The sequence below is a fragment of the Rousettus aegyptiacus genome, unplaced genomic scaffold (genome assembly GCF_014176215.1).
Source record: "Rousettus aegyptiacus isolate mRouAeg1 unplaced genomic scaffold, mRouAeg1.p scaffold_m13_p_13, whole genome shotgun sequence".
NCBI classification, from domain to species: domain Eukaryota; kingdom Metazoa; phylum Chordata; class Mammalia; order Chiroptera; family Pteropodidae; genus Rousettus; species Rousettus aegyptiacus.
Window position 1 is genome coordinate 2682742 of NW_023416288.1, and position 27259 is coordinate 2710000.

At 34.2% G+C, this 27259-nt stretch overlaps 1 protein-coding gene and 1 pseudogene across 5 annotated transcripts in view; one reads left to right on the forward strand and one right to left on the reverse strand.

Annotated features, from left to right (window-relative positions):
- SRPK2 (SRSF protein kinase 2) overlaps positions 1–27259 on the forward strand; it is a 196345-nt gene that overhangs the window by 19751 nt on the left and 149335 nt on the right. The window lies entirely within an intron of this gene.
- On the reverse strand, positions 3083–3201 carry LOC118611138 (annotated as a pseudogene).

The window sequence follows — 27259 nt, forward strand, 5'->3', positions numbered from 1 at the left end:
GATTTACAAATACTTTTCCTATTCTGTGCTTGCTTTTTCATTTTCTTGAAAGTCTTTTGAAGAGCAGAAGTTCTTAAGTTTGATGAAGTCCATTTTTCCAGAATTTTCTTTTATGTGCATGCTTTTGGTATTGATTCTAAGGTATCTTTGCCCAACCTAGTCTCATAAAGATAGCCTAATGTTTTCTTCTAGATGTTTTATAGTTTTAGCTTTTACTTTTCCCATTTTGAGCTAATTTTTATGCGTGAAACACATAAAATAATTGTGGATCAGAGTTTTTTTTTTTTTTTAAACAAATGGGTATCCATTTTTTCCAGCATTTTATTTTGTAGAAAATACTGTGCTTTTCTCAACTGAATTGGTTTTGCACCTTTGTTGAAAATTAATTGACCGTATACGTGCGATCTATTTATGGACTCTGTTCATCTCTTTGTCTCGATGCCACACTGTCTTGATTAGTAATAACTCTTGAAGGTAGGTGGTATAAGTCCTCCAAATTTGTCATTTTTCAAAGTTTTTTTTTCTTTTTCTTTTTGGTTATTCTAGGTCCTTTGCATTTCTCTATGAATTTTAGGATCAGCTCATCAGTTTCTACCAAAGAGTGCTTATTTTTATTGGAATTATATTAAATCTATAGATAAATTTGAGGAAAATTGACATCTTAACAATATTGAGTCTTTGGTTCATGAGCACGATTATCCCTACATTCATTTATGTGGTCTTTAATTTTTCAGCAATATTTTGTAGTTTTCAATATATGGGTCCTGCACATCTTTTGTCAGATTTATCCCTGTATTTAATATTTTTTATGCTTTTATTGCATATAATTTTAAAAACTGCAAGTTTTTTACTTTGTTTTAATTACAACTTATATAAATCATGCTTATGATTGTGGATTCTAGAATTAGACCCAAGTTTAAATTGCAGCTTTCCCAGTTTGTGTGAAACAGAATGGTCAAAAATCACCTAATCTTTGCACTTGTTTTTTCATCAGTAAAATGGAGTATTTTTCTACTGTGACACTGTAAATGCCTGTGTCAGTTGCTCAGGCTGACAATTAAAATGTATGCCGACATTGACACATGTCCCTGGGCCTTGGGTGTCAGGAGGGGATATAAAAATCACACCTGATTGAGAACCATTGTTGTTCCTACTTCATGAGATTGCTGCAAGGGTTAATTTGATATGTATGGAAAAATCTGAGTTGTCCATGGCAGGCAAAAATAAAATGATATTGTATATTTAAAGGCACCTTAAGTTACTTTGTTTACTCTAAATAAGCATAAGCGCAGAAAGGATAGCCTTTGGAAAGAGATCATTTAATTATGTCTTAAAGTCCAGGGAAAATTTGATAAAGAAATAATTCAATGTCGGTGCTTTATACTATTTTGGGAAGGTATATCTAATTACATCTCTGCATATGACAATCTGTAAGAAATGAGGAAATGGAGGATTATTAAGAAGTTGGACTGCCGTCTACTTTCTCTTGTGTCACATCTTCCTGGCGTGGCTTTATTATTTTATTTCAAAGGTGAATTTCCAGAATATCAGTTACAAAAGTCAAGTATGTTTCAAAAAAAACATAGTAACTTCACCTCGCCTAGTGGGCATGTGTTATTTCTTGGCCGTTCATTCATGCCATCATCTTTTGAAAAGAACACCCTAATTTCATTTTTCTGAGTCATAGAGTATTGATTGAGACTGCTAGTGGAAGTGCTGGTAGGGGGATAGAGAGTATCTTGTCTTCTTTTAGCGAAGAGGCTGGCACCTTACAATCTAAACCTGGAGTTGCCTTCCTGGAATTTGACTTCTGTATGTGCCCAGTGATGGGAGAGCCACCCTCCAGGAAGAGTCCAAATGAGGCAATTGAGATTATCTGAGGCTGCTTGCATTCTAACCTTTTGTCCCTTCCATTTGACTTTGTGAGCTTCCTCTTTGTTAACTTTCTAACTTTCCTCCTCTTTTTTCTTGAATGAAATTGGCTATAACAAATTGATGTTTAAACTTGCCCACAAACAGCTTAGGTAAAATATGTCAAGGGCCCAGAATTGTTTTGAAAACTGATATGTATGTACTTTGCATACATATTATTGTTTGCTTTTAACATAATTCATCATTTCTCTTTCTAGCAGAAGGCTATTTTGTGAGTATAAATCTGTTTTAAAAAGATCTCATTTGAGAATGGCTATCAGTTTTGAGGAAGTTTTTGTATGCCTGTATTTGATGCTACATGCTTCTCTGAGACACAGTGAAGTGATTTTAACGCTAATAAGCTAGAGAGTAGGAGATGTTTCACAATCTACAAATCCTCATTTTAAAAAGCTGTTTTCCCATTTTAAAAAGCTGTTATTCTCTGATAGGCTAAAATAGTTTTCATATGTTTAGTTGTAGGGATGAGCATTTCTTTAGTTTGAATACCATGCAGATGTGGTAGAAGGCCTGTGGTTTACCCTGTCGAGGTTGACAGTTGTCAAACTGACTTGAGTTATTTTTTTCTCTCTCTTGTCTTGGCTGCAGTAGCCTTTCTTATTTAGAAGGAAATTCATTAGGACCTGGCTAGTCTTGTCATGATGTGTTTCAAGCCAAGAGTTAGTTGAGGAGTTGCAATCTTGGAAAGTGGACGAATTTAGGTAGAAGTTGGTAGGGCCAATCTGGGACTCAACCTATTAATGCAGGAAGATGGCCAGTGCCAGCTTTCGAGGCATCCCCTTCAGTGGCACTGCAATATTTCTTAGGAAATTAAAGCAGAAGCCATTTGTCAGGCATCATTTACTACTTTATTTAGATTAGAATTATTGTGCTTAAAGGATCATGTTGAAAAAGATAGACTTAAAGCTTACTTTTAAGGAAGATGCTCCATCATTGTTAGGAAACTGGTATTTAAAGTGTTAGGATTTAGTCCATTTAGATTATATAGTACAGTTTTCACTTTATTCTTTTAGATATAATTGTTTTTACGTTTCTTTTTTCTGTTCACAATGTAAATATATATTTTTTTAGGCAAGGCAATTCTTGGTTGACCTCACAGATTGCAAGGACCGTGTCAGGTTACAATCCCTTATTTTATTTATTTATTTTTTTATACCTACAGTACCTGATATTCCTAGGTGGTCTCTCATCCACGTACCAACCAAGCCCGACCTTGCTTAGCTTCTGAGATCAGATGGGATCGGGCATGTTCAAGGTGTCATGGCTGTAGACTATTTAATATTTTATGACATCCTCAGAAATTCTTCACTAACATTAGGTTTTAGTTTTTAAAAAAATTTGCTTTTCATTTACATGGGTTATAGCTATCAATATTTACTGTATTAGAAATTAAATTTAAATTAAAGGTTATTCATGGTTAGTTTATTGTTATTTAAATGTGGCCACATAAATAACATTTTTTAAAAATGAAAAATAACTTTTCCAAAACAAACATTTACTGAGGAGTGGCAGTGTTTTACATTTTTGCTACCCTCATGAATGTCAGTTTAATGACAGCTGGATTCTCATACTGTTTTCTTTATTCAGTCTATTGTAATATTGAATTTTAGTGTATGAAGAAAATGTGGTCTTGGACAGATATGTAGTTAGAAAAGAGTATTTCGATAGCCTTTTCAGATAATCATAGATATTCTTTATTACTGTACTGAAACTTGGCAAATGTTAGAAGAAAGGTTGTATTGTAGAATCTGAACCCATATTGTTGAACTTTCATACTCTGTTACAGTAAAACCTGTAATTTTCTTATACTTTTCTTATACTTTAAATAACTTTCCCCAGTACATGATTTTGTAACATTACACATTGATCATTTGGAAAATATTGGCTTACTGAGTTATGCATGTTGACACATGCCATTATACAGTATCCAAAAATAATATTAATATATCTCTGAAAAGTTTCAAACTATTGAGATCTGCCATGCTTATGGTGATAGATAAAAGTTTTACAAAATTCTAATGTTCTCTTGAATTTTATCATTGGCAAATACTTTTATCTGTTTTTCTTTAAATGATAATCTTGTTTCATTAATTTTTTAGAAAATATCTTCCATATACCAGAGTCTGAATAAGCATAGCTTGTATATCTGTTGTTCTTCCAAGTAAGAAAGATATAGCTAGTTCAGCTCACAGTTCTAATAATTACCCAAGTGCTTTTTCCTGAGATAGTCATCATATTTCAGTGTGTAGCTGTAGTTCTTTATACACATTTCCCATTTTGTCACACAGAACTTAAAAAAGATATATGTTTAAGGGTGTGGAGATTAATAAAAATAATTTTTACTTCATTAATGACATTCTTAAGTGAGAAGAGCTTTTTTAAAATTAATTTTTAAAATTTTTTTATTGCCTTGATTTATGCTGAGGCACCAGCACTTTACCCACCATTATTATTGCACTATGAGTGAAAAAAAATAGACACTCTTTTAGTAGTATTCTTGGTGGCCACAGGAGTTCTTGGACCCTGATTTGAGAACTGCTATTGACCAGTATCACTCAGCATTCAAGACTCAGCTATTACCACCTGAAATTTTCTGGAAATCTTAGATTGATATTGTTTCTTCTTTGGCATTTTGTTACAGTATTTAACTAAATACTGTGATCGTGCGAGCTCTTTGAAAATGGCAATTGATTATTAATCATTGTTTTTCTCCTACGCCTGGTGTATAGTATCTGGATCACAGTAGGTGACCAACAGGTGTTTGTGAGATGGATGAGATGACTGAAATAAACATGAAGAACCCCCAAACTAGTCTGGAATCCTTTAACTAAAAGAGAAAATGGCCTTATAGACTTCTATTCAAAATTTTTGAAGGGTATGTTTTCTAGGGCATAGAACATTAAATACTATATACAGTGATGACCCAGGGTTATACATAGAAGACAAAATTAAACTTAGTCTGCTGGAGAACAGGACTTAATGAATAATTAATGCAAGAGTGGATTAAAGGAGCAAGTGTGAATATATGTTGAAAATTCTTTGTAAAACAGGACTAGAAAGACCCTTAAAATCATTAAGAAAAAATTCAGTCTTAAAATGGTAACCCTGATCATAGTAAATGTTATAAATATTATCATTCCCATTAAAATCAGGAACGAAATTATATCGACTGCTCTTCCTCATTGTTGCTTAGTATTATTCTAGGAATGTTAGTGCAATCAGACAAGAAAATCAAACAAAAAACACACAAATTAGAAGTAAAGCTTCTTATTTTCAGATAATTTTGTCTATTTGAAAAATCCAAGACTATTTTGAAAATTATAATCAAGTAGATTTAAGGAAAATGAACTGTTCCCCCCAAAAAATCAATAATAAAAATTTTCAGCAATAACCTATTAGATATATAATTTTGAAAATCCTATTTACAATGGGATTCATTTAAGCAAATAAATAATTTGGAGAAGTTACTTAATTAGAACATGAGTATTTAACATCAATGCCTGAGACTCTTAGGTGAAATAGATTGTTTTAAAAATCTTGCAACAATTTTTACTAGATTTATTCAATGATAAAGTTTCAAGTCATCTTTTACCTTTGTCTCCTAGTAATTTCAGATCTGTACTTTATCTTATAAAGAAACTGTATTTTTTGGTTTTGTTTATAGGAATTACTATTTAAAGTTTAAATAGTAATTAAATTTAAAGTTTTTTTTGTTTTAAATTATGAGAAATTTCAAACATAGAAGTATGAGCTAATAGCAAATTAAACCTCAAGTACCTGTCACTTAATTTAATGATTAAATTTGTACATTTCTTGTATCTGTTTCCCTTTCTCTTTTGTGAATATATTTAAAAACAGATGTCTGATATATTATTTCACTCCTACATTTCCATATGCACTACTATGTTAGTGCAGGCTGCCATAGACTGGGTAGCTTAAACAACAGAAATTTATTTTCTCATGGTTTTGGAGGCTTGAAGTCCAAGATTAGGGTTTCAGCATGGTCAGCCTCTGGTGAGGGCCTTCCTCTTGGCTTGCAGATGGCCCTGACATGCTGAGTGTTACCTTGGAAAGTGACGTTTAAGGTCTCTGTTATCAGTTCTTAATGAGGGCATCCATAACAAGTGTCCTACCCTCATGACTTCCTCTACACCTTATTACTTATCAAAGGCCCTGTCTCCATATACCATCACAGTGAGGATTAGGCCTTCACCATATGGATTTTGAGGGGTGGGGCGGGACACACAGTTCAGTCCATAGCAGTCACTAAAAGATTTGGACATTTTCTTATGTAATCACAATGCATTATATCTAACAAAATTAACAAAATTCTTCGTTGTCATCTAAAACCCAGTCTATATCCATATTTCCACAATTACATTTTACTGCTAATTTGTTGGAATTGGGATCCACAAATAAGTCCATGTGTTAAATTTGTTACTCTTTTTAAATCTGTGTAACCAAGAGTGATTTTAAAAATAAATGCAGTGAGACAACTAACTGTTTTAACAAATTGTGTAAAAAAAAAAAAAGAAGAAAAAAAAAAAGAAAAAGAGGGGGAGGGACTGCTATAGAATAAAAGATATTTAAAATTCAAAACAAACAAATGTAAGGTAGAAGCTTTTTTTTGGATCCTGTAAAAAGATGGCAATATCTCAAGTTCTATAACCCTAATATTCTGGAAAACTGACACGTATAATAAACATTTGAGTTGTAAAGGAAAAAACATTTCGAAAGTTTTTTAATGAAATAAAGATTTTATGTCTCATGAATTATAATGGTATCTTAGTTTTAAAACACAGTCTCAATCTACTAATGAAAATTTTATGTGAGGATATTGTTAAAAGTCAAGATACCATTAACTTAAGATGTAGCTTAAAAAACTTCCCAGAGCTGAATTTTTCAGAGTCGTTTAGTAAAGTTTTATAAAGAACATTACTAAGATATTTTTTGACTCAGTTTAATATTGACTGTAGTAAATGTTAGATATGAAATGATAATATTCAAATATGAATTTAACCAGTAGGTGGCAACAAATCAATATCTGAATTTATTTTTAAAGAACATTTCAGGAAAAATAGTATAAATGATAAACAAGGTACATTTGTATTTTTCCAAAAACAAACATTTTGTGCTTATACCTTTAATCTATACTTTTAACTCGAAAAATCAGTACAAATTTTATTTTGATATGATACTCATAGTTCATTGTAAAGCCATGATTGATTATTGATAGTTGGATGATTAATTTGTAGTTGTTTTTAAAAAATGAGTGATAATGCAGTTATTTGGTTTATTACCTGGTGGATAAAAATAATCATGATTTGGTGAGTTATTATTTGCCTTCCTTTTTTATGTTTAATAATCTCGTTAATAAATAGGATTATTTAACTTAATAAAAATAAGTTTATACTTAAAAAAAAACTTTATAGCACTGTATGATAGAAAAATTGGGAAAAATCACTGTTTATTAGTGGGGTTATATTCCTGTGTTATAATGTTATAAATGCATTGGTGTTTATATCAGCTATACAGCATTGTATCAAAGAAGTTCGATAAATGATACAAAAGTATAATACTGATTTGTAAAAGTCTTCTAATACCATATATGTTTTTTCTTCTTAAATTAGTTTCAGGTGTACAATACATTAGTTAGACATTTATATGGTTTATGAAGTGATCTCTCCATTACTCTATCGCCCATCTGGCTCCACACATAGCCATTACAATACTATTAACTATGTTCTCTATGCTGTGCTCTACATCACCATGACTTTTTAAATTACTAATTTGTACTTCTTTAACACTTTACCTTTTTCTCCCAGCTCGCCAACCCTCCTCCCCTCTGGCAGTCACCAGATTATCCTCTATACCTGTGAATCTGTTTTTGTTTAGTTTGTTCCTTTTGTTCCTTAGTTTCATACATAAGTGAAATCATATGGTATTTCTCTTTATGTGTCTGACTTATTTCACTCAGCATAATACCTCTAAGTCCATCCATGTCATTGCAAATGGTAGGATTTCATTTTTTTTTTTTTTATGGCTGAGTAATATTTTATTGTATATAACTTCTTTATCTAGTCGTCTGTTGATAGGCATTTAAGTTGTTTCCATATCTTGGCTATTGTGAATAGTGCTGCCTTTAACATAGAGGTGCATAGCTCTTTATGAATTAGTGTTTTGGTTTTCTTTGGGGAAATACCCAGAAGTGAAATTGCTGAATCAAAAGGTAGTTAGTTCCATTTTTAATTTCTTGAGGAACCTCCAGACTGTTTTCCATAGTGGCTCTACTAATTTGGACTCCCACCAAAAGTGTATGAGAGCTCTCTTCACATTTTCACCAACAATTGTTTATTGATTTGTTGATGATAGCCATTCTGACAGTTGTGAGGTGATAATCTCATTGCGGTTTTCATTTGCATTTCTTTGATGATTAATGATCTTGAGCATCTTTTCATATGTCTTATTGGCCATCTGCATATCCTCTTTGGAGAAATATTTGTTCAGATCTGCCCGTTTTTAAATTGGATTTTTGTTTTGTTTTGTTTTTGAGTTGTACAAATTCTTTTTAAATTTTGGATTTTAACCTCTATCCAATGTATCATACGTGAATATCTTCTCCCATTCCTTAGGCTGTCTTTTTGTTTTGTTGGTGGTTTCCTTTACTGTTCAAAACCTTTTTAGTTTGATATAGTCCCATTTTTTTTTTCCTTTTGTTTCTCTTGCTGGAGAAGATGCATCAGAAATTACTAATAGTCGTATCAGAGAGTTTACTGCCTTTGTTTCCTTCTAGAAATTTTATGGTTTCCGATACTACATTTAAGTCTTTAATTCATTTTGAGTTTATTATATGGTGTGAGAAGTTGATCTAGTTTCATTTTTTTGCGTGTATCTGTCTAGTTTTCCCAACACCATTTATTGAAGAGACTGCCTTTATAACCATTGTATATTCTTGCCTCCTTTGTCATATAGTAAATGAATGTCTAGATGTAGGCTTTCTATTCTGTTCCATTGATCTCTGTGTTTGTTTTTATGCCAGTGCAATGATGTTTTTGATCAGTATAGCCTTGTAGTATAGTTTAATACCAAGTAGTATGATACCTCCACCTTGATTCTTCTTTCTCAAGATTGCTGTGGCTATTTGGGATCTTTTGTGGTTCCATATACATTTTTGGATTATTTGTTCTATTTCTCTAAAAAGTGACGTTGGTATTTTGATAAGGCTTGCATTGAATCTATGATGATTTTAACAATGTTTATTCTTTCTACCCATGAGCATGGTATATTTATTTGTATCTTCAGTTTCTTTTTTAAGTGACATAATTTTCCAAGAATAGGTCTTTAACCTCCTTGGTTAATTTGAGTCCTAGGTATTTTATTGTTTTTGCTGCAATTGTAAATGGAATTGTTTTCTTAATTTCTCTGAAAGTTAATCATTGGTGTATAGAAATGTTCATCATTGGTGTATAGAAATGCAGCTGATTTCTGAATATTATTACTTTTGTATCCTGCTACTTTATTGAATTCATTGATCAGTTCTGACAGTCTTTTGGTGGAATCTTTAAAGGTTCTCTCTCTATATATATATATATTATGTCATCTGCAAATAATGACAGTTTTACTTTTTCCTTTCCAATTTGGATGCTTGTTATTTCTCTTTCTTGTCTGATTGCTCTAGTTAGGGCTTTCAGTACAATAATGTTGAATAGAAGTGGTGAAAGTTGGCATTTTTATCTTGTTCCTGATCTTAAGGAAAAAATGCTTAGCATTTCCTCATTGAGTATGATGTTAGCTGTAGGTTTATCATGTATGGTCTTTATTATGTTGAGGTACGTTTCCTTTATTCCTAGTTTGCTGAAAGGTTTTATTATAAATGGATACTGGATTTTGTCAAACACTTTTTCTGCACCTTTTGATATGATCATATGATTTTTTAAATCAAATTTTTTTTGGTGCCAAAACCCGAGAGATCATATGATTTTTATCTTTCAGTTTGTTGGTGTGGTATATCACAGTAATTGATTTGCAGATATTGTACCAACCTTGCATCCCAGGAATACATCTATAACAGTCATGGTGTATGAGCTTTTAATGTATTTCTGAATTTGGTTTGCCAATATTTGTCGAGGATTTTTCCATCGATGTTCATAAGGGATATCAGCCTGAAGTTTTCTTTTTTGTAATGTGTTTGTCTGGTTTTGGAATCAGGGTAATGGTGTAAAAAGAATTAGAGAGCTTTTCCTCCTCTTGAAGTTTTTGAAATAATTTGAGAATAGTGGGTGTTAATTTTTCTTTGAATGTTTGGTAAAATTCCCCTATTAAGCCATCTAGGCCAGGAGTTTTGTGTTTCTTTTCTTTTCTTTTCTTTTTTTGAGTTTCTTGATTACTGATTTGATTTTGTTGATGGTAATCGATTGATTTAGATTTTTTTTTTCTTCTTGACTCAGTCTTGGGAGATAGTATGTTTCTAGGAATATCCATTTCTCTCAGATCGTCCAATTTGTTGGCATGTAGTTCTTCATAGGATTTTCTTATATCCTTTGTATTTCTGTGGAGTCTGTAGATCTCTTTCATTTCTGATTTTAATTATTTGGGTTCTCTTTTTTTCTTGATGAGTCTGGTTAAGGGTTTATCAGTTTTGTTTATCCTTTCAAAGAGCCAGCTCTTGGTTTTATTGATCTTTTGTATTTTTCTAGACACTATTTCATTTATTTCCGCTCTGATCTTTATTATTTCCTTCCTTTACTTACTTTGGGCTTTGTTTGCTGCTCATTTTCTAGTTCTTTTAATTATGGGGTTAGATTGTTTGAGATTTTTCTTGTTTCTTGAGGTAGGTCTGTATTGCTATAAATTTCCCTCTTAGGACAGCTTTCACTGTGTCTCATTGATTTTGAGTCTTTGTGTTTTCATTTTCATTTGTCTCTAGGTATCTTTTGATTTCTTCTTTGGTCTCATTGTTAACCCATTCATGGTTTAGTAGCATGTTATTTAGCCTCCATGTATTCACGTATTTTTTAGTTTTTTTTTTTTTTTTTCTTGTAATTGATTTCTAGTTTCATACCATTGTGGTCAGAGAAAACACTTATTATGATTTCAGTCTTCTTAAATTTATTGTATTTTGTGGCCAGTACCATATATCGTTGATGGGTGTGCCTTCTCTTTTCATCTTATCCTCTCCGTCCTTCCACTTCCCCCTCCCAGTGTTTGATTTTCCCTAAGTTCCTGGGTTCAGAACCTCATCTAAGTCTGCCTCAGTCCTTGAGGGTGTCACTTAAGATGCCTACTTTTTTACCCTCTCTGTCTCACTATTAAAACTACTTTATCTAGTCCACATAAATGCATAAGATTTTATTTTTTTAGCTTTTCTGATCTGTTTGTATTTTAAAAAGAGGTTCCTTTTAAAGTGAGTGAATAAATTAGATGAATGACAGGGGCAGCCCATCCTGTAGATCATTGGTATAGGCTCACATCTGAGCCTGGGACCCTAAGTTATTTTCCTGCTTTTTGTTGTTGTTAATACCCATTACTACTTAGCTGCAGATTGGTTTAAAGCCCTCTGTTCCCCAATCTCCTGTCCTTTTGTGTGATGTTGGGGTTTATTACTGGAATGCACCAAGGGATGGAGTCATTTGTATGACTCCTTTGGAAGTCTGATAATCTGTATTGTTCATATCTTCTATAAGAAACTCTTGTTTGAGATTGGTTTTGATTAGCTCATCCAAATTTCACATCTATGCTTTCATCCATTTAGCAAGTATTGGGCACCTAGTATAAATGGGCATTGCTAGACACTGGGGATATGATAAGGAACATGCTGTTGTGGGCCTCACTCTTCATTATCTTATAATCTATTTAGGGAGTCAGATGTGTAACAGACAGTTATATATCTCAAAAGGATACAAAGCAGTGGGTGCAAAATCAGGAGACTGGCAGTGGTTGACAAACTTTTTCTGTAAAGGGCCAGATAGTAAATATTTTTGGCTTTTTAGGCCATATGATCTCTGTCAAAACCACTTATAACCTTGCCATTGTCATGGAAAAAGCCATAGATAATACATAAATGAATGAGCGATGGTGTATCAGTCAGACTATATTTATGGACGCCAGACTTTGAATACTTAAAATTTTCAGGTGTCATGAAATATTATTATTTTGATTATTATTATTTTTTTTACCCCCAACCATTTAAAAATGCAAACATTTTTGGCTCACATGTTATAACAGAAACAGATGGTGGGCTGTAGTTGCTGACTCCTGGAATGTGGTGTTAAAATTCCAATTATCAAGAGTCTTTTGCCTGAACTCTTTATATAAACAGAGCTGTCATGTAATAGACTTGTAGTCAGTACATGAATTATGCTTTCAGTAAGACATAAATTTGTAGGTAGGGTTTAAAATTATAGTGTTTCTGCACTTCTAGCTGTTCTTTTGAAACATTCCATTGATTCTGGAGGTTGAAAGGAAGGGATATTGGAGATTATGAGGGCAATTGACTAGTGGGGCACATGCAGAGGGCCTTGCATGGTATAATTAATAGCACATAGAAGGCCCAAGTTCCAGTCATGATCTCATCTAATACTGGCTGTGTAATGTTGAGAAAGTCATTGCAATTTTCTGAGCCTTGTGTGTCTGCAAGAGAAGATAAACTTAACATAGATACTGCTAAGAGTCATTGCAAGTAATAGTATACTTTAAAGCAGGGGTCCCGAAACCCTGGGCCACGGACTACTTACTGATTTGTGGCCTGTTAGGAAGCAGGCTGCACAGCAGGAGATGAGTGGTGGGCAGATGAGTGAAGCTTCATCTGTATTTGCAGCCTCTCCCCAGCGCTAGCATCACCGCCTCAGCTCCACCTCACATCATCAGGCATTAGATTTTCATAGGAGCACTGGTTCCTGGTACCAAAAAGGTTGGGGATTGCTGCTTTAAAGCACCATGTAAAGTGTCAACGTTAATATCTTAAAATTACACAGCCATTTCTTACATCTTTACATTTATCATATTAATGCAAGATGGCATTATGATTAATTGGTTTGTGTCACCAAGATTGGTTCTTGAACAATTCAGCCATCATGCAGCCATTCAGTACCTACTTTGTGAAGGAATTGTTCTAGGTATGAAGATTCAATAAGAAGCAAGAAATTGTTCTGTCATTGTAGGTTATAAATAAATACATATTATGATATCAGGTACTCAGTAAGTGCTATAAAGAGGATAAAGGCAAGTGGATAGGTAGGAGTGTGAGGATGATGGGTGGGGAAGGGACTACGGGAAAGCCTCTAAGGAAAAATGTTTCTGACCTTGTAGATTTGGGAAGATGGGAGAACTTTGAAAGAGATGGAACACAATGTAAAGACCCAGAAGTGAGGAAGAGTTTAGTTTGAACACCAGACTAAAGGCCAGAAAGCATAGATTGGATCAAGTGATCTAGAGAGGTAGGGCACAGATTTATAGGGCCAACTGGACCATAGAAAATAGTTTGGATTTTATTCTGAGAACAATTGAAAAGCTGTTGGAGGATTTTGATTGAAGGGTAAAATAATCTATGTTCATTTAAAAGTGATCAGTCTTAGATAAAATAAATAAAAGTGATCGCTCTTTCTCATTCTTCCTGAACAGTTTTGTCCTAAATTCATTAGGTGGGACAGAGCAGAGTAGGCACTCACAGTGTGAGTAGAGGATGTGGGGAGCTATCATGGCCCAGAGCAGCATGTGTGGGACCAGTTAGGATGAGGGTGGCCTGGGACAGAGTGTTGAGAGGGCACGACAGCTGTCATAGGAGTCAGAGCCCAAGTAGGGTGAAGACAGGATTTTTCTGACTAATGGCTTGGTGTGGGATGCTAGAGTTTGATCCAGGGTGAGGAGAGTGTCCAGAGGGAGAGCATACTGCATGGGGAGTCAGAGCGTAGGCTGTCCCCACCATGTATGAGAGGTGGCCTGGAGTGGGGCGTGAAGAGGAGGAGGAGTCAGTCATAGTAATCTGTTGATCTTAATTTTCTCATCTTGGCGATTTTGTTATAGTTATTTAGACCATCCTTGTTTTTAGCATTTGAGGATAATGTTGCAGCAAGTTGGCAACAAACTCTCAGGTTTGGTGAAAAAATTCTTTACACTGTACTTTTCTGCAATTTTGTGGTATCAAAACTGAAAGAAAAAATAGAAAAAATACTACTCTGGCCACTGAATGGGGGAAATGGATTATAGAATGGCAGGAGACCTGGAGTGAGGTTGCTGCTGCAGTCTGATATTAGCAGTCTGGTGTGCATGGCTTGTGAGCATGGCTTTGGCTTGGGCAGGTGGTCTTAGTGGAGGACTTGAGAATGGTCAGATTGGGGACTTATATTTTGAAGGTAGAGCTGACTGGATTTACTGATGGGATGTAAGGTAAGAGAAGAGTCAAGGATAGCTTTTTTCCTCCTTTTTTTTTTTTTTTTAAGGTTTGAGAAACTAGGAAGAGATAATGACATAATGTCATGAATTCATTTTTGTTTTTATTTTTTTAAAAGAGCTTGTCAGAAGACCTGGTTTCCAGTCTTAGCTCATCCTTTGAGAAGGTGTGTGAACCACTGTGTTGACCTTTCTGGTTCTCAGTTACTTCATGTGGACAGCATGCTATAGAATCTTTGTTGTGGGACCAACAGGCTATTTTAGCCATACCAGGTCTTGCTTTTAACAAGTAGTCTCTAGTGACACTTTGTTGAAGAGCTGGAGAAATGTTAATGTAATTACATACCTAGATACTTTAACACCTATTCTCCAAAAATATTAATGAATTAATCACTAACTTACAAAGAGCTCATGATTGGTGAGATGAAATACTTTATATTTCATCCTATTTTATTAAATGTTTTTATTATTGATTTGGATGAGGACATAGATTACTTGATTATCAAATTAGTATAAGTATTGATGTTGAGAGCTGCCCTTTTGGGGAGGGTACTGTGGGATTTATATGTCTTGCTTGAAGGAAATCATCTGTAAGTGATTGTTACTAACGAATAGCTTCAGTTAACTTCCTAATGTACCTATATATACTTCAGTATACATGATGGCCTTTATAATAGGAGTAATAGGATTACTTAGTATTAAGTGCTAATAGATGTGAACACTCTAGACATAATATCTGACTGGATGTACCTGATAAACATCAGTAGCATTCCTCCCCAGTTAAAGGGTGTACCAGCCTTGCTTATTCATGCTGCATTGCACAGTGATTCATTTTTCAGCTGTGAATTGTTTGGTCAAAGTACTTCCAAAGAAAGGCAATTTGAATCCTTCCAAAAATTTGTTTCTGTTGTGGATACTTGAGTTGGCATTTCTTATTTGATGAAAGCTTTCTTAGATGAAGTTTTCAGCTGCTTAATTTGGTTCCACCAAGGGAAAAGTGTGAGTGATGTGTACTCAAATCTTTATTTTCGTGTTAAAGATATAGACATATAGTATTACACATAATATGTTTCCTCTTCTTGAAAAATTAGTGTACCATTTTCATGTTGTCCTTTAAATATTCACTCCAAAGGCAGGAAACACTGTTTCCCTGTGTTCTATGTTAATATGTAGCATCTTGTACAATTGGGAGCTGAGTAAGTTTCATTGTAAGTAACTGAGAAGAAAGACTTCATTGTTCTTAACATTCTGAACAGTGCCAGTATTAACCATTTTATTTGCATTAAGACTCAGGCCTTGAAAAAGTAATACACTGTCTACAATGTCTCAAATGTGAAATATGGGTAGGTGTTTTGGAGAAATTTCTGTGCAATTGTGCTTTGTGGTTTAAAGTTTGAAACTTTCAGGAGGAAGTCATTTCTGCCTGGTATTTTGTAAGTGTTGGTGGTAATGCAGACTTCAATATTTGTTACTGCCTGCATTCACAGAAGGCCTTCCTTACGTTCATTTGTTTTTGAATTTTGTTATGGAAGTTTTAGTGTATACTTTGCCCTAGGTCTCCCCACCCCCACCCCACTCCCTAGCATAAAATTTCAGTTTTTATGTGATTGTACATTCATTCTTTTTCATAGGTGATTTTTGACCCAGTGATTTCTTTTTAGCTGCATCCAGGCTGTCAGCCAGGGAGACCTGAGTGTTGAGAGTAGACTGCTGAGCCGGGGAGAGCATTTTTGGCTGAAGTGGAGCTGTGTAGACTAGCAAATGAGACATCTGTGCAAACAAACAAAAAAAGAAAAGAAAAGAAATTCATACAACAAAATTGATCACTTTAAAGTGGTAATGAATACATTCACAGTGTTGTGCAGCCACCAGTTCTGTATAGTTCCAAAGTGTTTTGTCACCACCAAAAGAACCCCTATATCCATTAAACAGTCACTCCCCACTGCTCCTCCTTCCAGCCTCTGGCTATTACCAGTCTGCATTTTTGTCTCTATGAATTTACCTATTCTGTGTATTTTATATAGTGGAATGACACAATATGTCATCTTTTGTGTCAGGCTGCTTTCACTTTGCATGTTTCTGAGATTCATCCAATTGTAACTTGAATCAGAACTTCATTTCTTTCTGTGGCTGAGTAATGCCCCATTATATTTATATGCCACAATTTGTTTATCCATTTATCCATTGATGGATATTTGGGTTGTTTCCACCTTTTGGCTTTTATGAATGTGCATTTGTTTTTGTTCGAGTACCAGTTTTCAGTTCTTTTGGTGATATACCTAGGGGTGGGACTGTGGACATATTGTAATGCTATGTTTAACTTTTTGAGGAGCCACCAAACTATCCCCTCTTCCCCAGACAACACCATTTAATGTTTCCTCCAGCATTGTATGAGGGTTTCTCATACATTTTTTTGCTAACACTTGTTAGTTTCATTTTTCTTTTCTTTTTTTTTAAATTAGCTATCCTCATGGGTGTGAAGTGATAACTCATTGTGGCTTTTATTTGCCTTCTCATTGCTGAACATCTTTTTATGTGCTTGTTTGTCATTTGTATATCTTTGGAGAAATGTCTATTTAAAACCGTTGCCTAATTTTTAATCAGATTGTCTTTTTGTTATGTTAGTATCTTCCAGATACTAGACCCTTACAAATATATGATTTGTTAACATTTTCTCTTCTGTAGGTTGTCTTTCACTTTCTTAATGATATCTTCTGGTACAGAAAATTTTTTAATTTTGATGAAGTCTGATTGACTTGTTTTTTCTTTTGTTGCACAGGCTTTTTGTTTGTATAGTCTAAGAACTTGTTGCCAGATTCAAAGTCCTGAATCTTTACTTTATGTTTTATTCTTAGAGTTTTATGTTTTTAGCTCTTATATTCAGGTTGTCAATTCATTTTGAATTAATTTTTATATATGGAGTGAGCTGTGAGTCCAACTAAAGGGTTTTGGAATGTGAATATCCAGTTGCGCCAGCACCACTTACTGAAGAGACTGTTCTTTCTCCATTGAATGGTCTTGGTGTGCAAACTTTTACTTTAGTCTATTTGTATATGGGTTTACCTAGAATTCACTTCTAAGGAGGAGCTGTATAGGAGAAGGTATTTGTGGATTACAGTCTGGCTTTCAGTAGAGACTTGTGATTTGAATGCAAAATTAGCTTTATACATTTTAAATTAAGTGGTTCAATTAGTACTGGCTTTATTTTGTCCTTTGAGTTCTTTCGTAAGAGCTATTTTGTTTGCCTGTTATTTCAGTACTATGGAAGTGGGCTACCTGTTGTCTTTAATGAAAATTTATAGTTTATTCTGTAATTTATTTTCAAGGTAATTATTAATGTATTTTTTTAAATGAGAAACAGTAAATAAATTATATTGATAAATTTGCTTTGGTTTAGCATAAACATTTTGCTTATATAATTTCTCTTTTTTTCCTTTTCCAAATGATAAAATTGCCAAAATTTTTGTGTTAGAGTAATTAAACGAATTAAGGTGAGACATTCTGACCCAAATATGAATCTTAGTTTCCAAGATTTATTCTTGTACCTCAGTTAGGGATATGTGTGTGTGTGTTTGTGTGTTTGTGAGAGAAAGAGAATGTGTGTGTGTGTTAAAGCCTAATTTTGAAAATTAATTTGCCCTAAATATACAGCAAATCTAGCCAGCAGACAATACTGCAGCTCAAAGGAAAATAAAAGTATTTGAAGATTCGATGAACTGGATTACTAGAAAAATACCCCTTAATTATTTGAAAAAATAACTGGGAAAAATTTAAAAAGCTTATGCTATTTTTTCTCTCTTCCTGGAATAAACTTGAGTCTATGTTGTAAATAAGAACTAAAGCTCATTAATCATTAATATATTTCTTAAATAAGTTTTCAGGAATGTAGAAGAGAGAAGGTAATTTTAATCCTTAAAATACTGTTAATGTTAAAAAATGTTCATAAAACTATGAAGATCTGGAGGCCGTTGTACTTAAACCCCTATATTCTGAGTGACTAATGTTTAGTAGTTATTCTGTTTTTAATTGTAAGTCTTTGCTATATTGAGAAAGAAATTTACAGTGATGAAAAATTGTTATTAATTGTTAAAAATTATTATTAATTGTCAGTCTACATTAATAACAGTTTTACAGAGGTTAGAGATATATAAAGGGTGATTGTGAATACATGTTTTTCTTAACTGTCTGCCAGTCAGTTTTTAAATATTGAGTAAATCAAGCAGTTTTTAATACATAACATTTTGCTATTTTACTCTTTGGGATTTGTGTTTATTTTAGTTGTGATGTGACTTTTTTGTTTACTTGAAAATATTGCCTGGGATTTGTTAAGCATGAATTTCACTCATGCATGTAAATTAATGTTTTATAAATTGAGTACAGTATATAGTTTAAAACCGGACATGTGAAGTACTGATACCTTCCTGCTCTTTAGTGCCAGGATTTTATACTAGGGCCTAGTGGCAGAGACCGAAGGATATTGGCCTTGAACCCAGGAATTGCATGCGTTCTGTAGTGACTGGGATCCGTTTTCAACAGGGTTAGAGTTTTACTCAGTGTTCTCAAAGGAGGTAGGGGAGCATGTCTCAAAAAATTAAGTAAAAGGTTAATTAAGCTGGCATATTGACAACAAAAGGGTAAATTAAAAGTAAAGTTGCTTAAGTTCTTTGCTGTTAAGGATATGACAGAAGGAACATATAAAAGGCTCAAGTGGTGAGTGACATTTCCGAGTATTCAGATAGGTTTAATTAAGGAACTTGGTAATGGTACAGGATAGTAATTCTTAAACATTTTGCTCTCAGATCTCTTTTAGACTTAAAAATTATTGAGAAGGGAGCATTTGAGAGCTTGCTTCCCAGCATATCATCAGCTTGGTTCAAATAAAGCTCAAATTAACTCATAAAAAAATTAAGAAAAAATTTTTTGAGAAGACCAAAGAGCTTTTTTTTTAATGTAGTTTATATCTATTGATACTTACTGTATTAGAAATTAATAAACTTAAAAAACGTCAGTTCATTTAAGAGAACAATAGTATACCCATTAATTTCATGTTAGCATAAATAGTATATTTTTAAATGGAAAAAATAGGTATTTTTTAAACAAAAAATTAGAATGACATTGTTTTGTATTTTTGTAAATCTCATTAAGTCTAGCTTAATAGAAGCTAAATTCTTACATTCTTCTACCTTTAGTCTGTTACAATATGCCATTTTGGCTGAAATATGTGAAAAAAAATTTTAATCCATCCTGTGTCCTTGCATCAACTGTTTTCTTTAAAGCAATAGCTTCATTTCATTCATTTTGAGAATCTTGTCTGCCAGATTTCCAAATTGGAATAACCATGGCTTGTCTGTCAGTCAAGTAAGAAAGGTGTTCTCTGAAAAGAGGAACTAGTTCTACTCACAGTTAAAACAACTGCACAGGTGCTTCTCTCTCTCTCTCTCTCTCTCTCTCTCTCTCTCTCTCTCTCTCTCTCTCTCTCTCTCTCTCTCTCTCTCTCTCGACTGGCATTATCTTAAGTCTTTGTTAATATAATGATTGCTAGTGCAGTTTGGGGCCACTACCTTGATGGTGCCATAGTACTAGCACCTTTACCTATCATTGCTTTTACATTGTTGGTGTAAATGTCAACACAGTGAAAAAGGCAAATAATATCTTGATATCATATGAAAATAGTTTTGATCTCATGGATTTCATGGGATTTGTAAACCATACTTTGATAGTTGCTGGGAGGGGTGGATAGTCCCATTATTGAATTGCCATGGCAGCATTCCCCCTATCCCTGACTTCTGCCTAGGAGAAGAAGAGAGAGAGAAAATCAAACCAGAGTACAATTTTCAGATCTAATGGAGAAGGGGAGGGAACAAATGTTTATGACTTTCTTATTATTCATTCTTATTTAAGCATCAGGCAACTGCTCTGTGAGCTAATTATTTGTTATCCTTTATTTACAGTAAGGTTAGGAGATTCTGAGAGGTTAAATAGTTTGCCTAAGGTAATAGAACTAGTAAAATAATGGCCAATGGGCTTGAACTATATTCTGGATGAGATCAAAGTCCACGTGCTCTTCTCTTAGCCACACTTGCTTCCAGTTGGGTGTAATGGATCCTGAAATGGGAAGAGTCTAATCAAAGGTCAGGTGTTAACTGTTACCCTATCTCTGTATTGCCTGTGTCCTTTCATTAGTTTCTTCCTTATCTTGTCATTAACCTTTTGTTATTAAGAGTAATAGGATTCTTGATTAGAAAGATGCTCATGGAAACAACTGATTTTTTTTCTTCTTCACAGTATTTGTTAATTGTTTATTTATCAAGAGAAACTATTCTTAGACCAATATTCATGCTTCATAGTTCAGGAATACAGGTCAGTGATAAATTTCCATGGAAGTCAGCTTAAATTCTTTATATTTCAGAATCACTTTGAACTGTGAAAGATGCCAGTCTTCATCTCAAAATCTTTCCTGGGATCATAGTTTCTGTAGAAATCTGGGTGTGCCTTCTTTGTTGGTTCAGCCAGAGAAAACTTAAAAGTTGCAACCCCCAGGGATACAATGACTGCTCCAACAATGTGAAATCACAGACGCGTGGCCAGAAGGTTTCCTGAAAGCACTGGAAATCATAGTAGTTATATTTTCCCGTAAATCCAGCGTCCTTCTAGATGGAGAAATGAACCACAACTGTTTTTTGTTTGTTTGTTTGTTTTTTGATCTTGATCTCATTCATAAAATTGGAGTAAGGTCAAGGAGTAAAATATTGCCAAAGCTAAAAGTTGAGAGCAGTGTTTATCTGGTGGACTCTTTGGTTTTCGGAATTATTTGTATTAGTTTGTTGTCGAAGCAGTTACCATGGAGGGTAAGTCGTACAGGTGAGTAAATATTGTGCTTTACCTCGTCCTTGAGAGCGTCTCAGTTGAGCGGTAGACTACAGATATTAACGCTACTTTCTAGTCCTTTCCGAACAGTAATTTAAGAGGTATTTCCCACTGCTTAAAGAATTCCTTACCTTCAAGTTCAAAGGAACATTTTAAAGATTACCTAAAATATGTCTTTTTATTTAGTACTCTGTTTTGCTTTGTGTAAACAGACTGAGAGTTTCAGGATACCAACTCAGTAATTTCATAAAATTTTTAGTGATTCATATCTGTAATTTGAACACGGCTCAGGAGGAACATGATCATAGAATCATAGAATTAACAATTTATTATGCAGTATACTAGAATTATGCCAAATACAGTTAACCCAGATTTTTATTTGTGTTCACTGAGAATATTTCTAAGCTTGCCAAAGGAATGAAAATACAGATGTATAATATTTACAGTGACATAATACTGCAAGGGACTTAAAGGATCATCTAATCAAGTGGTTTTAGATCTTTTAAACAGCAGAACCTTTTCTTTAATTGCAGTTGTATCCAGGATTCTAATATTTAAAGGCTTTCTCATGGCGGAAGTGAGAGTGGTGGGTCTGGAATTCTCCTGTTTGCTTGGTAGTAGACTCTGTTTGCCACTGCTGTGAGCCCTTAGTTAATAGTAACAAACAGTGTAAACAACATGGTTTAAGTGTTCATTTGGCCCAGGTGCTAAGCACTTTACATGCATAATTTCACAGTTTGAAAACCAATCATCTAGTTCAGCTTCTCAATTTTATCTTTGAAGAAAAGGGCCTAGAGAACTTAAATCAGTTGCCCAGGGTTTTTAGTAGAGTTAGTGTTATTAAAATCCTTTAAGTCAGCTTAACTAGTGGCATGTGTGGTGTGTTACTTTTCCAGATGTGAAAATAGTACATGTTTGATGCAAGAAAATTTGAATTTACAAAGGAGTATAAAAGGAAAAAATACTTAACTAATTAGGGGTTGATAATATTTTGGTATTGATCTTTCTAGTTTCTTTTATAAATCTTCCTTATTATGAAAATTGATATACCCACCATACTTTTTGTTATGAGTCTTTTTTTAAGATTAATGTATTCCAAAGTGTATTCCTTTTTTCCTAAATATTCTTTGTGAGAATGATTATTTAATGAAATTTTACTAAATTTGAACAGTTCATTTGATGTTTCCCATCTTTGGACATTTATTGTTTACAGTTTTCTTTCTTTCTTTTTTTGCTCTTATTTTAATGCTGTAGTAAACATTTAATGAGCATAAACTTTCTGGAACATGAACTTCTAAATGTCAAATTATTGAATCAACAACAGGTGTTTTAAAAATATATTTTCAAACAGTTTTAAATTGATCTTTGGAAAGTTTTGCTAGTTTAATACTTTCACAAGTTATATTAAACTTTTGTGACTTTTGGACAATATGCTTAAAACAAATAGGTAAGTTATTTTAATTTAAATAAACTTCCTTTATTTTATTAGCTGCTTCTATTTTTTCATTTATAAATTTCTAGTTTCTTTGCCTGATTTTCTATTTGGATTTTTTTTTCTTTTTAAGAAACAGTTCAAGAAACACATGTCTATGTAACCCTCCTCTCTATACCTCCTCCCACACCCACAATCCCTATCATGTATGTTGCCATTTTTTACTTGCGTTTAAAAGATTATTAATATTTGGCAGAAAGAAGTTTTAACATTTTAATCTTTCAATAAATACAATGTCTGATTATCTATTCTTTTGTGATGTTATCAGCCCCTAATGACCGTTGCTTATATCCATTAATTTGTCAGGTGTTCTAAAATGTTGATGATGTTATTCTGTCATTTTTTAATATATTCATTTCCTGAATGTTTTATAGAGAAGCTTCCCTGTATCAACTGTTTGGTTACTTCAGGTGCAGTTTGTATAGGAAAGTCAATAAAAATGCTCAATTCTTTCCTTTTATTTAGTGAATTCAAACTAGTTGACTTACCAGTTTCTTCCAGAATTTGACTTAAAACATAACTTAGGAGTTTAGACATGTTTGTGTATTATACTTACTGATGCATAAATTTTTCCATCACTGGCCAGCAGTAGCTTCTTCAACAGTGCTACTAATAAGTGGCAGGTAGCAGGGCTGAGTACACCTGTTGGACCACAGCTCTTGCACATACACACTGTGGGAGTGAGCCTTGTATTCTGAGATTCCTAGAAGAGAGGGGAGGCTCACTGAAGATTTCTGGGGAGTTTTGTTAGTTTTTTATTGATCAGTACAACAAATATTCGATTAACTGTTTATTCAGTGTGCTAGGGATACAGTAGTGACCACGAATAAATAATTTTAGGTAAATGCTCTGTAGAAAATAAAACAAGGTGATATGATAATACTAGTGAATGTATGAGTTTAGGTAGGCATCAGTGAATGGAATAGTTTGCACCCAGAAGCTGTAAGATGAAAATCTTGCCTTTAAGAGACCCAAACAAACCACGGAGGCATCAAGTTGGGGTGAGTTACCTGCATTTGTGGGTAGAGAGGGAACCATCTTTTGAAAGAGCTGTTGAAAATGGAACTCAGAAATGTCCGTTTAGTGCTTTAAGATGGAATTAAGTTTATAAGATTTGGGAGACTGCACTTCCAATTCCTCTAATTACATGTGATAAAAATAATGCTGTGGTTAAAATGACAACCTATCCTACAGTGAAACCTACAGGGAAGAAATCTCTTGGCTGGGAAGCAAAATGTTCTTAAATTTCAGTCTCAGGAGTTTGTGGACTTTGAAGAAGAAACTCTTCTGGCTTTCTTCGCTGAGGCAATGGCTGTTAGAATTTACCAGGCGTAAAGAGAGGACCCAGTGTCACCTTTGGGGAAGCAAAAATACCTCTTTTATTATTTGGTGGAAGCATCACTTAATGAGTTTTAAAAAATTCATACCGTAATTCATGGTATGAAATTGGGCCTGTGCTTCTGCTAGCAAGGATTTAGCTCTCCGAGGTTGGAGAAACATAACAAGATCATCATCAGCATCTTGGGCAGGACCTGAATGAGTGCACAAGGGCTCAGTATTTTAATAAAATTATTTTAACTTGCCAAAGTGGATTTTGAAGTTCACAGCTTTAATCTTGCATTTTTCCCCCCCTTTTCCTGTCTTCCCCATTTAAAAGGAAAATAAAACCCAAGAATCTTCGTTTCCTTCCTGCCTTACCCTGTAGTTACTACTCTCATTCTCATCGTCTTGGCAAGGATAATGGGACAGATATCTTATACAGTATTAATAGTGTTTTAGTTATTATGTTGTGGGTGGCACACTATTGTTTGCTTTATTATTGTTACATTTAACATGCATGTAGATGCTGTACGTATACTTATGCATTGCATGTAGCAGATATTATATATTTTTTAGAGAATAATCTTTTTGTTTATATTTGCATGTTCATTTCTCATATGCTTCTCCTGCCTTCGGCTCTGATTTTTCTGTTTGTTCAAAGGATATGGGCCTATGATGTATATTTCCCCTGACAGGCAGAGGAGGACACAGTGTTACCCAGTGGAGAGATTAGTAAAGTCAGAAGACCTTCCATTTGTAAATTGAATAATTGTGAGGCTCAGCTTAGATGAACTTTGCAAACTGCAAAGGGCTATACAAATGTAAGAGGCTTTGGGGAATCATAGTTATAGTAGGTACAGCAAAACTTTGGCTTGTCCAGCACAACACAGATAATACTACCTGGAGTCAGAATGTTACATTGTCAGTGGTTGAAGCTCTCCAAAATACAGTGTGCTTCTCTGCCACTTCACGTTTTCTTCATTCCTCCTGCTTGTCTTGGGTGGTATTCTGCCTCTGCTGCTCTGTCATTATAACCAGACGCCAGGTGTGGGCTCAGGGAGGGATTTGTTCTGACTCTGAGCCTTTTTAAATTTTCCCCTTTTTTCTGTTTCTGGTTGCTTCTTTGAACCCCTTGACTGTCACAACCCTTTAGCTGTCCTTTTATAGTCCTTAGTCACAGAGAGTCCTCCTCCTCTGGTGTGGCTGACTGAACAGAGTGTCCCCTAATCTTTGGACATTTGATTCTGTTATTGTAACTTGAAACAGTTTCTTATTCCTTCTCTCCCTTGTCTTCAGAGCATTTTTTCCCTTTTCTTTTTTTAATCCCTTCTTCTAGCATTAGAGTTCATAAAACTTTGCCAGTTAAAGAGCAGCTCCTGAGCATAAGGCCCTACTGTGGTTAGGGCACACGTTTGTCTGTCCTGAGCGCTGGCCCAGATGTAGGAGTAACCAGCCCAAGAGAAAAGGAAAAGTGACAGCAGAGATGAGTAGCAGCAGTGAGGGGAACCTGTAGCAGTAGAAGAGACAGAGTAGAGCCCCTGAGTGGTCAGTGAGGGTGGGGTCAAGGGCCCTGGGAAGGACATGTGTGTAGGTGGGGTCTTTAGTCAGGGAGTGCTGCAACTTCTCACACACTCACCTGCCTGAGGCTGCTTCCTCTAGTGAAAGGAGAAGAGAAGTAAAGAAATTGTGTTACCTTACACCAGAAAACTGCTACTTGCAGATAACTTACAAGTTGGGAAATGTGGGGAAATAAAATGTGGGAAAATATCATTTGATCAGTAGAGTTTTGGTTTTTTTAATTTTGTTATATGGCACTATAGCTCCAAAACAGCAGCTTCTTACTTAAAATTTTTGAAATTCAAGATATAATTTACCATGAAATCCACCCATTAAATGTATATGTTTTAGTTGTTTTTAGAATGTCACATAGTTGTACCACCCTCTCTATTATCATCTAATTCAAGAACATTTTCATCACCTCATAAAGAAACCCATACTGTTAGCAGTCGCTCCCCGTTCTCTCTCCCCCCAGCTTCTGACAACAACCAGTCTGCTTTTTCTCACTATGAATTTACTTAATCTGGAAATTTCATACTATGTGACCTTTTGTGTCTGGCTTCTTTCACTTAGGGTGATGTTTTTAAGGTTCATCCACTTGTAGCATGTATCAGTACTTCATTCTTTAAAATTAAAAAAAAAAAAAAGTTGGCAAAATACACATAACAAAATTTACCATATTAACAATTTTTTAAAATTTAAAACTATTGTATAAACATAAGCACATTCACAGAAGCCAATAATTTCATCACCCAATAGAGAAATTGTTTTCCTTTTTCTATTTTACCTTCCACTTTTTGTTGATATACATATGTAACATTTGTAAGTAGTAAATATAGCCTAGATATAATTTCATTTTTTACTTTTTTACTTAACATGTTAAGCATTTTTATGTGGTGCTTGCAAGTCTTCATAGTGATCACTTTAATATGGCCGTTTACATGTACATTTCAAGGAAAGTGAGAATAAATCAGATTTTGAAGAAAACAGACACTTACAATTTGGAATACTTTTGCCCTAAACTTCATTTCTTTCAACAACCACATATTGCATGTACTGTGCTGGTCTAGAATGAACCATCTTAACCATTTTTAAGTATACAGTAAAGTACATTCACCTTTTTGTGCAACAGGTCTCCAGAACTCTTTCATCTTGGAAACCTAAAACTGTACCCATTAAACAACTCCCCATTCCCCTCACTCCCCAGACCCTGGCAACCACCATTCTGCTTCCTGTCTCTCTGAATTTGATTACTCCCAGTACCTGACGTAGGTAGATCATACAGTGTGTGTCTTTTTGTGACTGGCTTATTTCACTGAGCATATATCCTCAAGGTTCCATGTTGTAGCAAGTGTCAGACGTCATTCCTTTTTATGGCTAAATAATAATTCATTGAACATATGTACCACAGTTTGTTTATACATCCAGCGATGCACATTTGGGTTCTTTCTACTTTTTAGCTGTTGCAAGTAGTGTTGCTGTGAACAGTCATGTACAAGGACCTGTTTTCAGTTCCTTTGGATATCTACCTTAGGAGTGGAATTTCTGGATTGTAGGGGCAATTCTGTGTTTACCTTTTTGGGGAATTGCCAAATTGTTTTTCACAGTGACTAAACCATTTTACATTCCCACCAGCAATATATAAAGGTTCCAGTTTCCCACATCTTTTATGTGTATTTTTTATATTTGATGATAGCCAACCTAATG